The 22,873-nt window shown below is 43.2% G+C and overlaps 1 protein-coding gene across 2 annotated transcripts in view; it reads left to right on the plus strand.

The window, feature by feature from the left end:
- The window catches only part of BEND5 (BEN domain containing 5), a 1,404,194-nt gene that overhangs the window by 1,193,577 nt on the left and 187,744 nt on the right, over positions 1–22,873 (plus strand). The window lies entirely within an intron of this gene.

Raw genomic sequence — 22,873 nt, forward strand, 5'->3', positions numbered from 1 at the left:
ATTCTTGGAGTTTTTCATCTTCCCAAAGTGGGGAATTCACTGCAGAATTAAATCTCTGCAGGAACAAAAATTCCTTTCCTGTGACTTGAAGAGTACAGAAACATTATCTGCTGTATACCCTACTTAGTTGGCCAACCCACTTTTCTACACTTGGGCTTTCTGCTATTGCCATGGTTACATCATAAAACAGAGACCACTTTTTATTCTGTTTATGTCCCTTTGATAATGGTTGTATTGATCTGGCCTTGCGTGAGCAGAACTTCTCAGTTTACCCAATGCCGTTAAGGGCACCAGATTTTTACTGCAGCCAGCGGACGTGTTCCATCATCTCTGAGCCCTTGCACGCGAAAGGGAAAAGCAGCAGGACTCCACATACTGGTGACCTGAGATAGTGGCATGTATCAGCAGCTGGCACATGAAAGACTCAACTGCCTCTAAAGTTAAAGGGGGTATATGCATGTTTCTTTTCTGCCAGTTTGAATAAATTCTTCAATACGGAAAAGAGTGGGATTCTGGCCCCCTTTCAACTTCTTTCCACTCTCTGACAGTGGATAGGGTCTGGGATGGCCTCCTAGGGAATTCACTTAGTGCTGTGGCATTGGGGAGTGTGCTTTGAGGCCTGAGACTCCCAGACAGCGAGTCTGAGCACGGTATGTGAAGCTAGATCTCTTACAAGCAGAGTGATCACTGAACATTGCAGTGCTAGCCTAATGCTACGCTGCCCTACTGAACAGCCCCTGGTGTTCCCTGGAGATGATGGTGACAGGAAAGTGCTTTTCACTCTGACTATTCTGGGCTGAAGAGAGGATCATGGTCAACCAAGTAAGTCAGAGCAGTTTCCAGGGCACAAAGCCACATTTATCCCCTATCTCCTAGGCAGTGTCTCCTGAGAGATGCACACAAAATCTGTCCCTAGATCTCCAGACCACTGTTGTCTTTTTATTCTTAATCGTACAGTTTGGCAATAGATATCCATCCTTGGTCCCAAATAATACTTAAAAAAAAGAAGTGATGTGCTTGTTTCCTGAATATGAAGCAGAGGGAAAGGGCAGCATTGAGGTGGGGCGGGGAGGGAGACTGGCAATTGTAATATTTAATTATTTTATTTTTCAAAGGATACAAAGGTGGAGAAGTGGAGATTATCTGATTTCAAGGGCAAACTTTTTTTTTCCTTAGAAACCAGAAGATCCTGATTGCTTGATCCGATCTCAGCCTGGTTTTAGTCTGTTCATTCTGAAGATCATTTTCCAAGTGGCATGGTTACTTTGTAACAAGATTAGAGGAAGAGGGAGAGAGGCTGTGAACTGCTCAGTTGCACTCCAAGGACTGTTGGAAAGTACGATTTGGAGTACATTGGCTACAGAGGGGCATGAAGAGACCCATCTAACCTCTTTCTAGTATTGCAAGGAGTTGAGATTGCTCACATGAGTGGATTAATGTTTATAAAACAAACATTTAACCATTATTAGCTATTTTAGTCAAACTGAAATATACCATGACTGTATAGTAACGTGGCAGGGGCTTTCTTAACAGAGGGTTTGCAAATGACATAGTTGATTTCTACTGTATTGCAATAGTCAAGGATTTATAATACAATAGTCATTGCGATTTTATATTATTAGAAAAATAAATTCCAGTGTAACATGCTGGTTCTGAAAAATAGAAACTCATCCAAGTGAGATATTTGTCTCGTATTGGCTGGGTTCGGAGAGCCCCAGAACTGCATGTTGAAGTCAATGGGAGCTGTAAATGGTGACTTCTGCTTCTTTAAGTGAGCTCCAAAATGAAGCCATTATGCCTAATATGAACTAAGTAATAAGCAAAGTTTCCATGTGTGTGTATGCAGACGTATGACGTATATTACGCATTGCTTCTCTAGCTTGTGCATTGGCCAGAGGTGTTTATCTTTTTCATCGTGGCAATCTGAAATAGGATCAGCTGGGTTTTGAAAACAGTTCTACCCTGCTTATGCTGAAGTCTTGGGAGACAGTTGAATGTCTCAGGGTTTGGATTGGAGCTGGGGAGCTATTAACAAGGCCAGTACAAAGACTATGGTGTACTCTGGGCACCCAGGCCTGGAGTGCCTAGGAGAAAACGCCATCTGGCTTTGCAGACTGGCTGACTTCAAAGGGTCTATGCTAACTGAAGCAGAGCCCCTTAACACACTGCGCAGAGCCATCCTGCATGAACTGGGGGATGGGATGGATGATCTAGTAGGAATTTTCCCTTACCATTGCCCTGTGTGTGATGTCAGCTGGCATTCTCCTTCAGGACATAGCGTTAGTACTGAGAACATAATCAAACTTAAGTTAACTGGCTATGTTCTGTAGCTAACTTTGTTAATGTAATGCAATTGGTGTAATCTACACCAGATTGTGTTGTTAGTTACATGCTCCGGACTGCATCTAGCATGGAATTGGTAAGGCAGTCCAAGGACAGCACAGATAGCTCACACTTCCCAAGAGTGCCTCTTACTCAGCTAGTGCTTCCTTCCACTTGTCCGAGTAGACATAGTGAAGGGCAGTGGGTGGATGGGGAAGTGCCCCCCCTAAAGATCACAGACAGCAAGAGTCACAGCTGGGCACATTTCCCTCAGGAGCTGTTAAATGCACAGGAAATGTACAGAGCTGATATCAGTTTATGTTGGGTTAAAATTCTCAAATCTGCCCAAAGTTAGGGCCCCTCAATACATAGATAAGCTTCCAAATAAAAGTGGTCTGAGCACCTGTCGTGCCAAATGAACTCTGCATCTCTGACAGCCAGCCCATTTGGATTGCCATTTTCATGTCGAAAATAAGATAAAATCAGTCGCTCCAGTGTGGAGTTATTTAAGCCTGGCTACAGCTTTCTCTTGGAATTTATTGCTTCCAGTGACAGTAAATTTAAGTTTATTTTAAATTGTTCCAATTCAGTGTATTACTTGTGAAGGTATCCGAGAGAGAGAAAGCTGAGGAGCTGAAGTCCTCTATCTACAGGACAAGGTTCAGCCCTAGGGTTGGGTTGGGTAGTTCACTTTCCATACCCAGAATTATTATTATTATTTACTTATTAGCTGTATCGTATTAGTGTCTAAGAGCTCTAGTCATGGACCCATTCTGCAAGACACTGTACAAACGCAGAACAAAAAGATGCCAGTGACTCACAGAGCTTCCAACGTCCATCCATCTCTTCTCTGAGACTGCCAACAAATCTGCCAATTATGGAGGGGGATTTCAGAGGTGAAGAACTGGGATGAGACCATTTAACACCATTCATAGACATCACCATATAATGACTTTTACCAGCTTCTGACTGGGACTGCATTCAGCTCGCTAAACTAGAGGTGGAGTGATCAGTAGTCCCTCGCCTAACCACTGAGTCATCCAGTTCCTATAAATTAGAATTAAAAAAAGATAAATCACTTGTCGGAGCAAAATTTTGGAGTGGGAATGGAGTTGAATAATAAATATGGACCAGAGTATTTTTGTAAGGAAAATTGAGACATGGGAGATTTTAAAAGCCATGGGGAGGTATTTTTAAAATCCTTCTTTCCCTACAATTTTCTTAGTCATCTGCTAACAGTCTTCCCTCAGAGAGGATTGAAACTTTAAGAGAAGCCTCACTGAAGTTTAGCTGGTAGTACAAAAGAATGGATTGTCAGTCAGACCAATGCAGACAGCAAGACATATAAAGAATGAATGAATTTGCTTGGACTGTTGTAGGTGTTTTACAGTCAGTTTGAGTAACCTACTAGTGAGAGTCAGAACAGCTTTAATGTGCAGGGGGAAATGCAGGGCAGGCATGGCATTAGTTTACAAAGTGATGCTCATGTTGGAGCCTCGGAATAGCATATGCAATGAAATGGATCGATGGATGGAATTTAATCCCAAAATAAATAATCCTGGGTTACTGCACTGACTATACTGTTCATGTCCATATTTAATTCAGTTGAGCCTTCCATTCTTGAATTTCCTGCAAGTTGCCACAAATTCTAGTCTGCCAAAGTGGAGTCTTGCAGGAAGGGAGCATCCGAACTGAATGGAAGTCTACCTGGCTGTAGAAGAGCAAGGAGTTGCTCTCTTGACAATGCCAAAACAAATCAAGCAGTCATGAGACTGAAAACCACTTCTCACCATCATTGATATCCAAATGGTGCATCACAAAGGATAACTAGCTACACATTCTTCCTCAAGGAGCGTCCCTGTGGCTGTTCCACTTTAGGTATCTTGATACCCTGTGCTTGTAATCGGAGATTTGTGGTAGCAGTGCCCGGGTTGGGCCACGCAGTGCCCGGGTTGGGCACGTCTTGTGCCGCTCTGAGTGGTTACATAGTGGTGTGCAGCCAATCACCCCCCAGTTCCTTCTGTGGCTCGAGTTGGTGCAAGCAGCAGTGTCCTTTCTTACTTCAGAACAAATTTACAGGAGATAATTCATAGTGGTAGTGTTATCTTAGTTGTAATTAACTTCCCTATCCTCTTGCCCTACTCTAATTTCTTTAATGTCAACCAAAACAATTGTTTTCCTTCTACCTTCCCTCTCCACCCCATCTCTCTGGCAGACGTACCGCCCTAGCTTCAGACAGGGTTTACCCCTGTTTTTCTCTAAGAGACCGACTCTCTCAGGCATGCCCGGCTCACCTGGCTTGAAATGTTGCCTGACTTGCAGACTCTCCATACCAGTCTCTGACGGCCGTGTCCAGTGTGTCCACTGCCTCGGCGAGACACACGTTACTCAAAAGTGCCCATGCTGCAGAAAGCTGACAGCCAGGACAAGAAAAGTTAGGGATCTCCAACTGAAGTGACTCATGATGGAGAAATCCCTCAGGCCAGCCTCCGACCCTGAGTCTAGGTCACCCTCTGGCCAATGGTCGCCAGCGGCAGCCTCTGACAGGGGCTCTGCTCCAACAACGGCTGTCAAGGAGCCTACTCCTAGAAAGGCTACAAAAAAGTGGTTGCAGACATCCCCGCATTGAGACTCCCCTAAAAGAAAGCGATCTCCAACTGAAAAATCTGCCCCAGGGCAGACGGCACCGAGAGTGTTGGACCGTGAGGCGCTGGAAACATCCGGCACCAAGACTTCCCGAAGAGCTAAAGACCCTATGTGGGCAAGCTATAATGGAGGTTCACACACTAAAGTCAGGTTTCAGAGTAGCAGCCGTGTTAGTCTGTATCCGCAAAAAGAAAAGGAGGACTTGTGGCACCTTAGAGACTAACCAATTTATTAGAGCATAAGCTTTCATGAGCTACTGAATGCATCCGATGAAGTGAGCTGTAGCTCTCGAAAGCTTATGCTCAGATAAATTCGTTAGTCTCTAAGGTGCCACAAGTCCTCCTGTTCTTTTTACACACTAAACTGAAACCTTCCAACTCAGCACCCAAGGAGCTGAAGAAGATCTTGGCACCAAGCTCTACAATGGCGCCACCTACTGTACCTATGCCGCACAGCTCTAAATCCTTGGCATCAACAGCTTCAACTCATGCTCCTGGGCCATCCACCATACCATCTCCAGCACCAAGCCTCACGGCGCCACAGCAGTTCATGAGGCATGCGGACCTGATGGTGACCTCAATGCCTGTATCTCCTTGACTGGACGATGAGGGCACCCCATCGAGATCGGTACCAAGCCACCTGACTACTCCCTGAAGATCAGCCTTCGCCCCCCCATCTCCAGTGATGAGGAAGAATACGATGATGCAGTAATATATACTCCTCACCCAAGCCAGGACCATCTCATCACCAACCACCTGCGGATATACGAGGATGGTATGGTCACCCAGGGGCACTGCCCCCCAGACCATTCCCACCTAACTGGTCATACTGGGATCCATGGGCAATGTATAGGGCCCATAACTGCCGGCCCCTTAGCCCACCTATGTCCAGAACACTCCAGGCCCCTTCACCAACTCTCCCAGCATCCTCAGAAACACAAGAGGAGGACACTGAGGAACCTCAGGACACAGCCGAATATGACACTTCGCCGCCTACTCACCTCTCATCTTCATCACCAGAAGAAACCATAATGCCACCACCCCCTTTTACGGGGGGTTGATTTCAAATCCTTTCAGGACCTCCTCGAAAGGGTGGCTGAATCCCTAGATATGTCGTTGGTGCAACTACCAGAAGCCCAACATAAGCTCATGGACATACTCCAGGCATCCCCAGCGGCAAAGATAGCCCTGCCAATTAATGATGTTATCATGGAGCCTGCGAAAATCATCTGGTAGTCTCCAGCTACCACACCACCCTCGTGTAAGAGGTCTGACAAAAAATATTATGGGCCAGCAAAAGGAGGGTCTTTGAGATAGTTATCCCTATGGGTGCTCCACTACTCTCCCTCCTCCCTTCTACTTTGAAGTTTCAGGTTGATTCTCTGAGGTAGAGAAGGAACGGGGGGGATGGCTGGCTGCCCATCGCTATGTAACCACTCAGAGTGGCGCGAGGCAGCTACGGAGTGTATGCAGCCCAACCAAGCACTGCTACCATAAATCTCTAATTACAAGCGCAGGGCGTCAAAGTGGAGCACTCACAGGGACAACCATCTCAAAGAACCTCAGTTACTGCATGAGGTGAGTAACCTTCTTGTCTGCTTTAGGTGGTGCATTGTGCCAAGGGGCCTTTCAGGTGTCCAATTGACTGGCAGCAACCACTTTGCCACTCTTGAAGGAAAAGTAGAGTTCTGTGCAAGGGATAGATAAGAGTGCTTAGGAAGAAATGGCATTTATTCTGAATAAAGTTGCATCTGCAGCCTCCCTACTGGGACATAATCCTCTCAGTACCAGGGTTATTTCAATCAACCTTAAAAGACTCCCTGTAAATCTGGCTCCCATTCAAGCTCATTCACCAACTGTAACTGCCCAGGCTGATGAAACTAAATGCAGCCAAGTGCAGAAGCTCATTGCTACTGCATGGAAACAAGGTGTAGTGCTGATTTCTGTGTTAAACTGCACCAAAGGAACCAAAGGAGAATAAAAAAGGATGAGCCTGATTTTGAAAAATGGTCTGGCACAAAAATATGCATGCATCTGTGCGTGAAGTTACCCCCCAGCCGACTGTCCTTTCCCCCTCAATTGGCTGGTCCATGAAGAGGATGACAACTTGCCACTGCTCCCAACTAATCAAAGCAGTGCTTTAATTCACGCCGGGGAGGTCTGTACTGTGCTGGTGAAGGTCCTGAGTTCAGACCTGGTTGATGATCTGTTTGGGTGAGGAGGTGATAACTGATGCTCACCTTGTTTTCTTAAGCACAGTTGTGATGTACACCTGACCTTTGGGAAAATCCGGTCCTAAATGTCCTCAGCCTCTCTCCCCTGTTCCCAAACCATCAGCCCTCCAAACAACTGCTATTTGTTCCCTCCAACAGATCTTGCACCTTCTTGTGTCTCTTCCTGAATCCCTCTTCTTGACTCTATAGTTTCTTCTAGGTAACGTTTCTCACCTTCATTGCTGCCTCTCTTTACCTGCTTGACGTCATCTGCTCCCAGTCCCCTCCATCCCAGCTGTTCCGCGCCATTCTCCTGCCCAAAACTACTCACGTGCACTTCCAGCTGGCTCCTCGCCCAACTGCTAGTTCCCATTCCAACAGCTGATGTTGTTAATCAGCAAGGGGGTGGGGGGCAGCTCCTGTGAGTAGACCATGCCCAGGGGTTGTGGAGTCTTCAGCAGTGGAGAGGCAGGGCACTTAGGGGAGACAGCCGTGCAGAGATCAGGGAGTTTTTGTTACCAGAGGGACAGGGCAGGATTCTCTTTAGCAAAACCTCTGATTTACCCCAAATCCCAGCTCCCAGCAATCTTCCCCAGTTCCCAGACTAGTGCCTCCTACCTGATCTGCCTGCCGGACACTAACGTCAGTTAAGTTATAGGCTCCCTCACTGGGAATGTAAGGATTAAGAGTCTCTCTTCTTCTATCTGCTCTCAGAAGCATTCTCTGCAACATAGGGAAGTTGATCCATTTTCCTCAAGGTGGTTCCTAGCTTTATAAATGACTTTTCACGGGTACGATAAATATTGCATTGCGTGCCAGGAACTGGCCTCAGCCGCAGAAATTGAATGAGCAGATGCCTAATTAGTCCATTATTTACCATGGTTAAGATAGCTGAATTGTGATGAAAGTGACACTACTTTAATCACTAATTCATGACACAGACGCTTATATCATATATTAGGCTGTTTATATCATATATTAGGCTCCCATCCCCTATTGTAAATGGTCTGGCAACTGCTCAGTTTCTGAATGCTCTTTTAGATAAAGCACTGTTTGTTTGTTTATGGCTATTTTAAAAAAAAAAAGGCAGCCTGGAAATTAGTTCCTTCTCCTTGATGATGTTCTACACAAAGAGAAGACGCTGAGCTGCATGAGGTTACTGTATGTTGTCACCGTGTCTCAGGCAGTTGTGGCATTCTGCTAGCTAGCAGCAGCAGTGGGCGAATCCTACAAGGCTTGGAGGGGCCCCTTTGGCTCCTGGTCTGTGTTTCCTGAGTCTAGAAAACTGGGCTGGAGATCTCATGAGAACAGGCTGTCTCACGAGAGCCCCATGCTTTCTGTTTCTGGCTGGGCTGGGAAATTCTGCTGAACTAGCTTTGGCTGTGAATGCAGCAGCGCAGTTATAAATAGAAGGCATTGTGCGGCGAGACGGGGTGGCAGGACTCTCCGGTTTTACTGCTGGCTCTGCCAGTGGCTTGCTGTGCGTCTCTTTAGGCAGGCCGTTTCAATTCACTCTTTACGTGTCTGTAAATTGGCTTTAAGATCCTTACAGGCTGGGCAGAGCTGACTGGAGCATTTTGGGTGCCAAGTTCCCCACACACCAGAAACTCCCAGTTCCCTCCTTCTGCTCTTCACCCTCACCCTATGCTATCAGGGCACGCCCCAAAGAGAAATACCCTGCAGCTATCCAGGCAGTAGGCCTGGGTGGGGGAGGTTTACAGCAGGAGATCGTTTTCCCTTGCCCCACTCCTGGGGGCAGGAGTAATCAGCCTCCAATAGTTCATCTTCTCTCTGTTGCCCACGCATTTCTTTTTCATGCGGGGGTGGGCAGTCAGGGGGTGGGTAGTAGGAACAGATGCTCCTCACTGCCGGACCTAGTGGGAATGGAATTTAACAGGGAGTGCTGGGTCTTCCTCTCCCAGCCACTCCAAGGGCATGTCTTGCAGCTCCAATCCTGGACCGCAGTGAGCATGGGAGAAGGTAGCACAATGGCAGTACGGGGGATGGCTAAGAGGAAGCTGCAAGAGCAGCTTCTAGTGTGTGGAGGGCTAAACTCCCGAGCAATTTTCCTACCTGACTGTACCCTGTGACTTACTTCTCCCCATAGGCCAGGAACAAAGGATTTAATTTGAGGGCTGGCCGGGCACTGAACATCATGGAGAGCAAGGAAAGCACAACCTTTTACCGCAGTGAGCTTCTTTAATACTGAAAGGGGATCATTAATTATTGGCATGGTTAGGTTTCAGAGTTATGACATTTTTTGATGGTGACTGGTGAGGCCTAGAGCCTTTTCTTAGAGGCCATTGCTCTCCATCTTTAGCCTCAAGAACACTGCAATGGATTCATGCTTGGAAGGGTTTATTTGCGGTCGAAAAGCTTTTTATTATAAATTATTTAATTTCTGCAGAAGACAGTACAGGGGTAATAATATGGGCTGTCTAGAAGGTAACAAGAGAATCCCCCTCCTTAATAATAATAGAGTACCCCACTTGATCTCCTTCTAGATTCTCTTGGGATGAATTTCAATTGAAATGAACCACGTGTTGGTAGGAAAACAGGCCATATCTGAAGAGGCCTTGTGTGTTCTTAGCTTCCATCTGTTCATTCACACCTTCGCATCCACAATGCTCATTCCTCACTCCTGGCATACTGCATCCGTCTGTATGTCTGATATTCACTGGGCAGTTAAGTGATGAGCCAGAAACAACCAGAGGCAAACCTACAAGGAAGAAAGCCAAGTAAACATCAGTTGCATTTTAAATTTGAATGATTGTTGAGCCTGGTGCTGTTGGGAAGAGAGAAGGAGTTAAGGATTGCTCTCTGTCTTGTGTGATAAATGGCACGTTCTATGTAATACCAATGAAAGATGCTGAATGAAAGGTTAAGGGAATTCCCAGCACAGGGTCTAACCTTTATTTTACTCACTGTTGTACTGTGGGTTTGGAATAAATTCACCGAGTTCTAAGGAATTTACCACCAGAGGTTTTCTCTTTTTGTTGTGTTCTTAAATGAGCTCTTTCACTTTAAATCCTCCCCCCTACCTGTGCTTAGTTAAGAGGGGGGAAAACAATTTTAAAATATTTAGAAGATTTCAGAGACCAAACAGAGAAGAGATGTTTTCTTTTTGGAGCTTTGAGATTAGTCACGCTGCTGTCTGTTTTGGAAGAATGCCGATATCATAATAGAGAGACCAATCTTGTGGTGTTAATGCATATGGACTGATATCGCCTTCTCTGTACTGCAGAAATCCTTCCAACTGTAATAAATTGGAAGCCCTTTAGTCTAAGAAGAGCGATTATCAGAATCCAACATATTTCTCCCCCTCCCTGTCACCTAACTTTGTACTCGCTCCTCCCTTTTTGTCTTGCATAAGCACCAAAGAGAGAGGGATTATTTAGGGTCGGCCAAGGGTTTATAATTAGCAAGGAAGAATTGAATAGGAAAACTTCCCTAGCAGTGAGATCTATTAGACTGGAATATTCTCCCAAGCAAAAAATAGAATCCCTTGACTCTTAAATTATTTAAAACTAGACTAGCCACTGGTTTTCAACCTTTTCCATACCAGGAGCCCCTTCCCAGCGATCTAGACTGAGCTCCAAGATTTAGAACCATGGCCATGATGAATCACTTGAGAATATACTAGTGGTACTGGCCTTCGAGTATAATAAAGATGACGTAATAAAACCCAGCATTGTGCCTTGCTATAACGTATTCCATCCAAGGATCTCAAAAGCTTTAGAGACCCTAATGAATTGATCCTCTCAGGCCACTGTGAGATGGGGAAGTGTTATCCCCAGGTTGCCGCAGGGGGATATGGAGCCACAGATGGGGTAAGCCACTATGTCAAGGCCTCAGATTTAAAGTGGCAGCTTTGCAGCTGGCAATAACGAAGTCAAAGAGTGTATTGAAAAGCAGCATTGAGCTGACAAATGTATTTAGCCAGTAAAAATCCTTGTAATTGTGCAGACTGAGACCAGGATAATCAGTTTTCATGCCATCAAGCGACAGCAGCAGGTTTCAGAAGTCAGTCCTCCCCACCACCGTGCCTGCTGCATTACACAGCTGTCTGAGTGCATTATGGGAGTTTTCTTAACTTTTCCCATAGCATCAAGCGTCAGCCACTGTCACGTGAGCTCCTTTTAAAGGTTGCTGAGAAGGTCAAATACTTAGCAATCTTTTTGAGGTTGAAAGAAATGGATATTTAAATGGACTATACTTTTGAAAACTATGAAGTTTTATTGCAATAGCTCATTTTTTACAAAGAACTTGGTGCTGGTGAAAGAGGGTTGAAATCTTCTTTTGATGCACAGAACAGGTACTGAGTAGGCAAAGCACTTCAAATATTCCCTGCCTTGCCAATATGCCTCACTTGACTGAAAGGGTTCATCTAGAACATTAAAAGGGGATTTCATAATTCCTCTGGCCTTTTCAGTTGAGACTTCCAACACCCGGGAGAAGAGGGTGGTGTTTTAGTGATATAGATACTTGTCCTCCATATTAAAACCACAACTCATTTCATAGATTCATAGATTCATAGATATTTAGGCCAGAAGGGACCATTATGATCATCTAGTCTGACCTCCTGCACAATGCAGGCCACAGAATTTCACCCACCACTCCTAAAAAAGACCTCACATCTATATCTGTGCTATTGAAGTCCCCAAATTGTAGTTTGAAGACCTCAAGGAGCAGAGAATCCTCCAGCAAGTGACCCGTGCCCCATGCTACAGAGGAAGGCGAAAAACCTCCAGGGCCTTCCAATCTGCCCTGGAGGAAAATTCCTTCCCGACCCCAAATATGGCGATCAGCTAAACCCTGAGCATATGGGCAAGATTCATCAGCCAGATACTACAGAAAATTCCTTCCCGGGTAACTTGGATCTTACCCCATCTAAAAACCCATCACAGGCCATTGGGCCTATTTACCATGAATATTTAATTACCAAAACCATGTTATCCCATCATACCATCTCCTCCATAAACTTATCGAGTTTAATCTTAAAGCAAGATAGATCTTTTGTCCCCACTACTTCCCTCGGAAGGCTATTCCAAAACTTCACTCCTCTGATGGTTAGAAACCTTCGTCTAATTTCTAATCTAAATTTCCTAGTGGCCAGTTTATATCCATTTGTTCTTGTGTCCACATTGGTACTGAGTTTAAATAATTCCTCTCCCTCTCTGGTATTTATCCCTCTGATATATTTATAGAGAGCAATCATATCTCCCCTCAACAGAGACCCAGCTTTATATGATGACAACTTCCAGTCACTACAGATCTGGGCTGGCTTTGAACCTGCAATCTACAAGTGGAAAATCTCTGTAGCCTGTTTCAAGTCCTTTTAGCTGTCTACTGCCCCGGAAAGCTGTATTTAAAGTCAAATAATACTATGATAGCTTTATAAAACCTGATTTGCTCCTAAGACTTACCAGCCTGTCCTCCACAAGTTTGGCACTCGCTCACATAGGCATTTTAAGTCTTTGTGGAAATAATAAGAAAAAAATCCATGTTCTAATTTGTATGGTTCCCCCTTTTGTATGGCATTTAATCTTTTCCACATAAGGAGGGGGATAATTTTGTGTTTCTTTTAGAAAAACTGTGAGGTATTGAGAGACTACAAAAGAGAGGACCCTGTAACATCTGATGTACCCTGTGATGGATGACAAAGGTCACAAAGGATTATAATCCCTTGGCTGGATTCACTGTTTTGGTTTCTGTAGCCCGAACTGTCAGAAACCAGGCTTCAGACACCCAGAGGTAGAAAATGCCAAGAGTACCCAGAAGGGCAGGTCAACTCAGAGATGCAGAGCCACTTACAAGCTATTATTTCCAGTTGAACCTATTTTAATCCAGTGATGATAATGATTTTGTTCTATCATGGTTTAAAGGACAAGATTTTGAAACTGAATGTTAATTCACAACAATGCTATTGTACCATCTTGCAGACTAGCTCCTCAGCCTTTTGGAGGAAACCCATACATGATTCGACCCATCTACAGAAGCATGGACATCCATGTAATTTATTGTGTGCATTGCAGAGCATTCCCATGCCTCCTTTTAATTACATGGGCATTGCTTGTGTTCCAAAGCTCCAATTCAGGAAAGCATCCCTCATCATCCTTTCCTGAATTGGGGCCTAGACCTAATTGTGTAATATAAAATACTGTGGTTTTTTTCGCTTTATTTCTGGAGACGTTTTCTAACAGTCAAAATAGATTTTCAATCTGAACGCTGTCTTAGAGCTGTCTTAGAGATACAGTATGTTCAGTCACATTCCATCTAATAAAAAACCGAGGAGTCCTTGTGGCACCTTAGAGACTAACACATTTATTTGGGCATAAGCTTTCGTGGGCCAAACCCCACTTCATCGGATGCATGCAGTGGACAATACAGTGGGAAGATATACGCAGAGAACATGAAAAAATGGGTGTTGCCATACCAACTGTAACGAGACCAATTAATTAAGGTGCGCTATTATTAATTGGTCTCATTACAGTTGCTATGGCAACACCCATTTTTTCATGTTCTCTGCGTATATATCTCTTCCCACTGTATTGTCCACTGCATGCATCCGATGAAGTGGGGTTTGGCCCACGAAAGCTTATGCCCAAATAAATGTGTTAGTCTCTAAGGTGCCACAAGGACTCCTCGGTTTTTTGCTGATACAGACTAACACGGCTACCCCTCTGAAACCTGATTCCATCTGATAGATGTCGTTCCCAGAAAATGCTTAGTGGGTCCAATTCTGAGAAGATAGATGTCGTTCCCAGAAAATGCTTAGTGGGTCCAATTCTGAGAAAGCTGAACAGCAAATAGAATAGGGAGAAATAAAATGAGGAAAAAATAAAATCAGTGGAACCATACCTTCTGGATATATCAGTTCCTGAAAAGAATTAACTTTGACCAGTTAATCAGTACTAATATTTATTACTCAAAGTCTTATCCCTTTTGATTTGACAGGCCTGTTTCGGCTAATTTGTTAAAGATGACAAAAAGGCTTATATTCCCCTAGTTCATTCTGACCTTTCTTGCTATTAGAAAATTAATTTCAGAACTGAAACAAATGTATTAGTGTTGTCATGTAGGCAAGGTATTCATCCTTTCTTCAAGCTGTTTCTTCATATTAATCCATCATACTGTAACATGATCGCTTTTTGACACACAACATCTTACCAAGATACCTTCCACAGTCACACTGACTCTTATTAAATACTGCGCATAAATTCCAAGCACTAGAAGTTATTGATAGAGAGGGATGAATGGCAAAAAGCACAGATACAACAATCTTTTTTTCTTTTGGCAAAGTTTTATCAACTCTGGACATGGATTTTAGAGAAAAACAAGCAAATGCTCAGGTTTTCCCTTGATAATGTTTTACACTCTGACTGACAAACCACTGGTCAATAAATACATCCAGTCAGTAACTTTCTTACCCGTGATTTTCATTCATTCTTTCAGGTTTGCTTAGTTGAAACAAATTTGGATCCAGAGAGCTTTCAAAGCTCAGAGGTTGTATTTTCTTGTTATTGTGGAAAGCTGCCCGCCCCAGTTTCATTATAACTGCTCACTGCAATTTGCCCATAAATTGCCCATAACTCCCAGTAATTTGCTTATAGATTCTTTACCAAATAAAAGACATGGACAATATTTTCACATCATAGTACATCCATTTCAGTAATATATAATAGCAAACATGTGAGATAGTGGACCAAATTTACCAATATGTTCTAGCTGATTGACAGTACTCCAGCAACACAGAGCGGCCATAAGCCAGTTAAACATCAATGGAGAGGCACAAAACAGTTCAGAGAACCCGTGAATCCTGCCCATTGTTGGAAATGAGGAGTAAACCTTGGAAGGGTTAGCGGTTCAGGTGGGATAAGCATCCAAATGTTTGGATGTTTATCACAAGCTTACTCAGATGATTTGCTTTTCTTGTAGTTGGTCTGCAAAACTGGGAGAGATAGCTCAGGAGAACACAACTTTCTAAAGCATGGTTCTCAACCGCGAGTGTCATGAACAGAGGTCGTCCTGCCCTTCTCGTATGGGTAAATGGGAAGAGAGTCCCAGCTCAATGAGAGGGAAGCTCCGGCACGATCCTCGTATGAAAAAGGTTGAGAATCCTTGCTCTACTGGTTCCATTGTTTCGTGTTTCAGTCCACAATGCTCAGCACCTGGCAGGATGAAGCCTGAAAAGGGGTATGTATTACTAGGTGACTGAGTTGTTGTTGCTTATCAGCCTTTTTGGTTCTGGAATTTGCTCTAGCTTTCCAAAGGATCTTCTGAAACCATAGGCTCTCAATCTGAGGATCACAGTCAGATCTGAGGGAGGGTCACAACTGTTATGAGAATTATATTTCAAAAGCAGTGTCTGTATATATATGTGTGCGTGTGTGTGGGTAGTTAGTGTATATTAAGATCACCATCTGGTGGTGTACAAAAATAACAGCATCCTATTGTTCACAAGTGCTTAGATTCAATAAAGTTGTTGTCTGCTGTGAAAGGCGTCCTGTGTGCAGCTGTCAGCGGGAACCACCTTCTCCTTTTTATGACTAAATGGGGGGGAGGCTCCTGAAACTGTGGGAAGGGTAGCCCAATGTTTTTTGTTGTTTTTTTTTCCTGTTGTAATATGGGATCAGAGTATGGAAAAGTTTGTGGACCCCTGTCTTAAACCATGCAGTAAGGAGTCCCAGATGTGCACTTTAATGAATTTGATTTCCTGTCCCTTTAGAAGGGACTATCCAAAATACATGAGAAGGGAGAGACATTTGTAATTTTAATTGTTTTGGTGCTCATGACTTATTGGGTCCCTGAGTCCATCGGGAGTAAAGGTGGCAATGCCGCAAGTTATACAGTATCCTGCATCGTTGAATTTATAATTTGGTGTTAGAAAGAAATACAAGTCTCTCTGTCATTCTGTTCCTTTTTCAGATATTAAATAGAGAGTAGCCATTTTTCTTGAATGGTTGTTTGAGGAACAAGGTGATGTTTTTAGAAGATCTATGGAAATGAATAAAAATCATGAAGCCATACAACAAGAGTAAACATGTATCCAAATGGAGCTCTTCAAATAATGCTGGCCATGCGTGCAGCCAAAAATTTGGGCCATAAATTAAATCACTAAATTCACTGATGGGAATTAAGTTTAAATAGGGAAGAAAATGTTCTTTTTCTGATATATTTATTTATTTGCCATGGGGCGGTAGGTATAAAACATGGCATTTTATCAGGCCCAAGAGTAAAATGTCAACAAAAGGATAATCCTTCTGCTTTGTAGGAGGGTAGGGGCCCCATCCAAAGTACACTGAGGCCAGAACTAACCAGGGGGATTCTCTGATTATATGGTGTGTAGTGCAGGTGACCCATTTGGTCACTCCTTATTGTGCCCTCCACCATCTCTATGCGCCACTTTTCCTGAACGTTTTTATTGCCTCTAAGCGTTGGTAATGGATAGAGAGAAAGGATGCTTCAGCATCACTTACACAAAGCCAGAATAGCTGGATTTTTTTTACACCGAATATATTTATTAGGAAAGTCAAATGCAGTAACTATAGATGTTTCACATCTCGTGTCACCAAAAGTAGGAGTGAATACTTGCTCTCTGACTAATCCTTAAATATAATATTTTGCCTGTTTCTGATCAAATGCCTGCTTACGGTTTGGAATACATCTATAGGACCCAATGCTTAGAGTTACTGACTGCCTCCCACAAAGTGTTGAGAGCCTCAACTCCCTTTCACACAACGCAAAGTCAACCTGTGGAACTCCTTGCCAGAGAATGTTGTGAAGGTCAAGACTATAACAGGATTCTATAACAATATAGATAAATTCGTGGAAGATAGGTCCATCAATGGCTATCAACCAGGATGGACAGGGATGATGTCCCTAGCCTCTGTTTGAACAGAAGCTGGGAATGGGCAACAGGGAATGGATCACTTGATGGTTACGTGTTCTGTTCATTCCCTCTGGGGCACCTGGCACTGGCCACTGTCAGAAGACAGGATACTGGGCTAGATGGACCTTTGGTCTGACACAGTATGGCTGTTCTTAGGTTCTTAAGTCAATGGCAATGGAGGGTGCACAGCACCTTACACCAGGTCCCAGCAGAACCACAGTCACAGCAACAAAACTCTGGGGTGTGTTTGTGAACTGCAGGTAATTGTGTTTCTCATTACCATAGACTCAGAAACACTAGAGATGGGAATGATCTCTTAGATCATCTAGTCCACCCCCCGCAGCCAGTCAAGTGTGGTCCCTGCCCTGTCCACACAGTTTCTTGCTAAGAAACATTTCCTTCTATTTTGCCAGTCTTTTCTTTAACATTAGGAGTTGAAGAATCGCACTTTCAGATCAGAGATGGTCTTAAGTCATTCATGGACCAGAAAAGGGTACTTTTCACAAGGAGCCTTGGGGTGACATATTTTTGAAACATTTCCATTACTAATTATCAGTCCACAGACAATAGATTCTATTGTTCTTCCCATGAAGGCACAACTGAGTACAGTGCCTGCAGCCTCAGACTTCTGCTGCACATTTAGAATGGCAGGGACATTTCAAACAGTTTCTCATCTCCAATATAGAGGTACCAAGGAAATACCATTTGACAACATGTGAAATATTTTGTACTAGGCATGTGACCATGGACCACACTGGGGCTATGTCAGTTTGCACCAGCACAGGATCTGTTCCTGTGATACTTGTATCCTTTCCAGAGCTGGTTGAATAATTTGCTTTACTTTTCCATGAAAAATATGAAAGAAAACTGGGGGGGGGGGTGGTAAAATTTTCAGAGGATTTGTCAAAAAATAATTGAAAGATTGTGTTCATTTTACAAAAAACAGAAACTTTTTTTGACAAAAATGGGAAAATGTTGTGCAAAACATTTCTGCATTGTCAAAAAGCTCTTTTTTAAAATAACAACAACAAAAAGTCTACGCTTTCCTCCCTTCTATTGGTTCAATACTATTGGAGAATTTAGATCCCGAACCAACTTCCATTAGAGTCAATTGCAAAACTCCAGTTGCCTTCTGTGGGAGTGTGATTATCAGCTTCTGGCTGCAATGGCTTCATGTTGGAGAAACAGGCAATTGTGAGCTGTGGAGCATGCAACTGAAATAACAGTCAGACATCACGCTCAGCTAGGTAGACAAGGAAGGAGGGCCCAGTGGTTAGGTCACTAGCCTAGTGTAGACCTGGGTTCAGTTCCCTGTTCTGTCACAAACTTCCTGTGTGACCTTGGGCAGTTCAGGTAGCCTCTCAGTTCCCCATCAGCAAAATGGAGATATTAATACTTCCCAACCTCACAAGGGTGTTATGGGGATAAATACGTTAAAGATTGTGAAGTGTTTTGAGATCTACTGATGGAAAAAATACTATATAAGAAATAGGTATGATTATTAGGCAGTAGTGCTGCTGGAATATGAGGGCTATAGTAAATCACAAATTGAATATGAGTCAACAATGTGATACAGTGGTGAAAAGGGCTCATATCCAACCTTGGGTCATATGACGCAGGAGGTAATTGTCTCGCTGTACTCAGCACTGGTGAGGCCTAAGCTGGAGTGCTGTGTCCAATTCTTGGCACCACACTTTAAGCAAGATGTGGACAAATTGAAGAGACTCCAGAGGAGAGCAACAAAAATGATTAAAGGTTTAGAAAACCTGACCTATGAGAAGAGGTTAGAAAATGGGCATGTTTGGAGAAAAGGGGACTGAAAGGGGACCCGATGATAGGTCTGTTAAAGGCTGTTACAAAGGTCAGTTGTTTTCCATGTCCACTGAAGATAGAATAACAAGTAATGGGCTTAATCTGCAGCAAGGGGGATTTAGGTTAGATTTTAGGAAAAGCTTTATCACTCTAAGGGTAGTTAAGCGTCAGAACAGGCGTCCAAGGGAGGTTGTGGATTCCCTGTCATTTGAGGTTTTAAAGAACAGGTTGAGCAAAAACCTGTGAGGGACAGTCTAGGTTTATTTGGTCCTGCCTCAGCGCTGCTCAAGGTCCCTTCTAGCCCTACATTTCTATAAGTCTATGATTAATCATCAAACCACAATAAGGAACTGATTAAGGAAACTGTATGATTTGTACAGTGTAATCAGTATGCCACGAGTCCCATTGAAAGTATCAGACCACTCACACACTGGTTATGTTTGTGGTTATGTCCATGCTCCCAGAGTCCTGCCATCACCATTTCAGAATTCAGTGCTGCTTTTGTGGTTTATTGTTAGAAAAGCAGTAAAACGTTTAAGCTTAACAAAAAATATAGGGGAGAAGGGGAGAAATTGATATTTTTTAAAAAAATCTCATTTTCTTCAAAACGTGAGGTGATATTTTAATTTTGTAAAAGATCGGATTCATTTTTGTGTATGAAAAGATGGAGTCTGTCAAGATCCAGGGAGCAGTTTATTGTCAATGAAAGCAAAAATTGATCTCTGAAATCTTCATACTGGACAAGTTAGCGAATCTTGTCAAATGGACAACGAGTAACTCATACTACAAGCTTTCATTCCAACTACACATACGCAAAGGATGTAGGATCTAGAGGGTGTTGCCAGAAAATGGGAGTGAGTTGTATGTCCGACTTGTTGTTACCGTAGATATGGTCTTTGTCTATAATGCCTCTACCTACCTCATAAGGGTGTTGTAAGAAGGAGAGCCTCTCTTGATTTTTGGGTGTTCAACTTGAGACATCATAAACAGCTTGATTTTCAGAGTGTGCATGCTCAGCACTTTCTGTGAAGACGTCGGGGTAGATATCAAAATGGGCATCCAGAAATCCAGGCAACCCAAAATCACCAGTCACTTAAGAAAACTGAAAAATACTCTTTTTCAGCTCTTCAGAATATAGGTGCTATATAAAGATGGGTCTAGACTGAACCACTGCACTTGAATGGTGCTGAAACTTGGAGGTGGTCACTTGGATTCTGGATCCAGACTTGTAACTAATCCTAGATAAGTGTGAAATATTATTATTACACACATTTCCATCACGTTGGTGCCTTCCTAAATCATTCTTAGCTGGGCCCTAATAATTGCTGGCAAATGAAAATGCATAAAAGACAAATTAAAAACATAGAAAATGTGTGCTGTGTCTTTAACAAAGCTGCACAGAGGCTTTGCCTTGTGCTGGGAAAATGAAACTCCTTGATCCTGCTTCTTGCTGCCATTTTCTTAACAAGGGGGTTGTTACCCAATGAATTGTTATCCTTCTCTCTGCTGGTGACTCGCCTGACAGCTCTCTCTCTATGCAAATTAACAGCTATATACACATTTATCCAGGGGCAGTTTGCTTTGGCAGTCTCATCAAAAAATCATATTCTGTTTTAAATTACACCCGTTTTCCAAAATACCTCCCACGCCACCCTTAAAAATCATTCTTTCTTTTTCTGATTGGGAATTTCAGCACCACTTAAGTCTTAAAATAAATGACTTGGTTTTAGATGGATGGATTTTCCCCTCTTTTTCTTACTAATGCTTATTAGTTATTTAGCTTTGGATTTGATTTCCTAAACAGGAAGTGGGATAGTAGAAAATTAAATCAAGAAAGTTTGTCAGAATTCTTTATGGAAAATCTTGTTGTTTGGGGTCGAGACAGCTCCTTATTCTTTTGCCTTTTGGGCAATGGTCTTGTGTCACTCACATATCATAAATAATCAGCCTCATCAGGTTACAGAAGAGATTCATCAAATCACCGCAATGCAGAGGGTAAATCTGGCCTTAACTCCGGGCTGAAAGTGGCCTTTCAAATCTATTTTGGGGATTTAAAATATGAAATACAGACTCTCACTGTGTGTCTAGTTGCTGCTCATTGTTACTGGTTGGAATTTTTAATTGCTTAGTTTTATATAAGATGATATACATTTAATGGCCAGCGATTGAGTTTGAAAGGGTAGTTGTTTTCATCATATGCTTCTAATAGGGGAAAGTTGCCTGGCAAAAAACCTTTTAAAGATTTAGTAATCTTTTGATAAACTCTCTGCCAGAGGGGGCCCCCCTCCACAATTTTGGAATGCTCCCATGTGGTGTGTTCTAAAGTACATTAATGAAATGAATGGCCCTGCAATATTATAATGGCTCATGATGAGCCCAATACTCTTGTTGTGTACACATGTGAGCACACTAACTACCAGCCCTCTTGAAGTCTTTAAACCACGATATGAGGACTTCAGTAGCTCAGACATAGGTGAGAGGTTTTTCGCAGGAGCGGGTGGGTGAGATTCGGTGGCCTGCATTGTGCAGGAGGTCAGACTAGATTATCATAATGGTCCCTTCTGATCTTAATATCTATGAATCTATGAAACCCCTATAGGGCAGTGACTAGCCAATGTTTTGGGATCAAGATCCAAACTTTGTAGCTCTGTCTGCCTCTGTAAAAGAACAAACCATATCCTGCGATGAAAACATCACTGAGAGTTGTAGAAGCTCAGATCTGGATTTGAACTTTGCAGGTGAAGCCCTTGTTTTAGTTCCTGACTCTGTCACTGACTGTGTAACTTTGGGCAGCTCTGGGGAAGAAAAGTCTGTATTCGATGAGCCCATTCCTGGATTATAGGCAGGAGGTGTGGGATACCCATCGGTAACCCGCAGAGACATGTTGCTAGAGCCCATTCTTGGAGCTCAGGCAGGAGAAATATGGGAAATGATTAGCCAAGAAGATCATGTGCTCCATGGGAGTGGGTTTGAGTATTATAATAAACCTTATAACCATTGCTGGTGCAGACTTGTTCCCTATGGTGCAGTTTTAAATGGCCCAATGAATGAAACTTGCACCATTTTCCTTGGTAGATTACAGTCTAATTAAACAACACCATTAGGATGTTGCCAATCTCCAATTGCCCAAAAGCCCCCGTGGGTCACTCTAAATCATGCTGAGCACAAACCTGGTCCTCCGCTTGCCCTAGGATTGGGGCTGGGAGGTATAAAGATGACATCAAGTGACCTTTGTCACCACCCTCTCAAGCTGCACTGATTCCAGTGAAAAAGATATGCTTTGGAGGAGCAATTTTCCACTATTTTGCAACTCAGAAATGTTTCTTGCAAAGTGTATGCAAAATGCTCATTTTCACATCAAGAATTCACAAAATTCAAAATGTTGCCTGATTTTGATGGAATTTGAATCTTTTCCGAGGGGAATTTTAAAATTCCGATTTCTGAAACGTCAGCATTTTTGCTTGAGAATTGGACCGTTAGTCTTTGAAAACGGGCCCTTCTTTGAATGACCAAAGGCCCTGTTTTTGAGTGAGAAACTGCAATGTTCCTTTCTTCTCTTTCCTTAGAAACGCGATCATTTTCTCAAATTTGAATGGAAATGTGCACACCTTGCTTTTTGAGTTTTGTGCATTTTTGTTTCATCTTCTCTGCCCATCTCAGGGATTTAACACCGTCACAAATGGAAATGGACCAAATCAGAGGATCCAAGCATCTTCAAAATATGTGCCAATCTGGGCCACAGCTTGGATATGAACAACTTAAGCTTTGAGGTGGTTGCTATTGTTTCACCAGCTCCCCTTGGTGTTCACAGTTACTTAGCGGATGTATTAGCAGCTGAGTTGGCACATCTGCTCCCCACTCCCCACACTGGATCTCTGTTACATATTCTGTACCTTTCTTATATACAGATCTTCGACTGAAGTTATGCGATAAGAGATCCAGGGAGTGGAATTTTGCCCTGTATCATGTATACATCTGTTGTGAATGTT

Source organism: Caretta caretta, chromosome 8 (genome assembly GCF_965140235.1).
Source record: "Caretta caretta isolate rCarCar2 chromosome 8, rCarCar1.hap1, whole genome shotgun sequence".
NCBI lineage: Eukaryota > Metazoa > Chordata > Testudines > Cheloniidae > Caretta > Caretta caretta.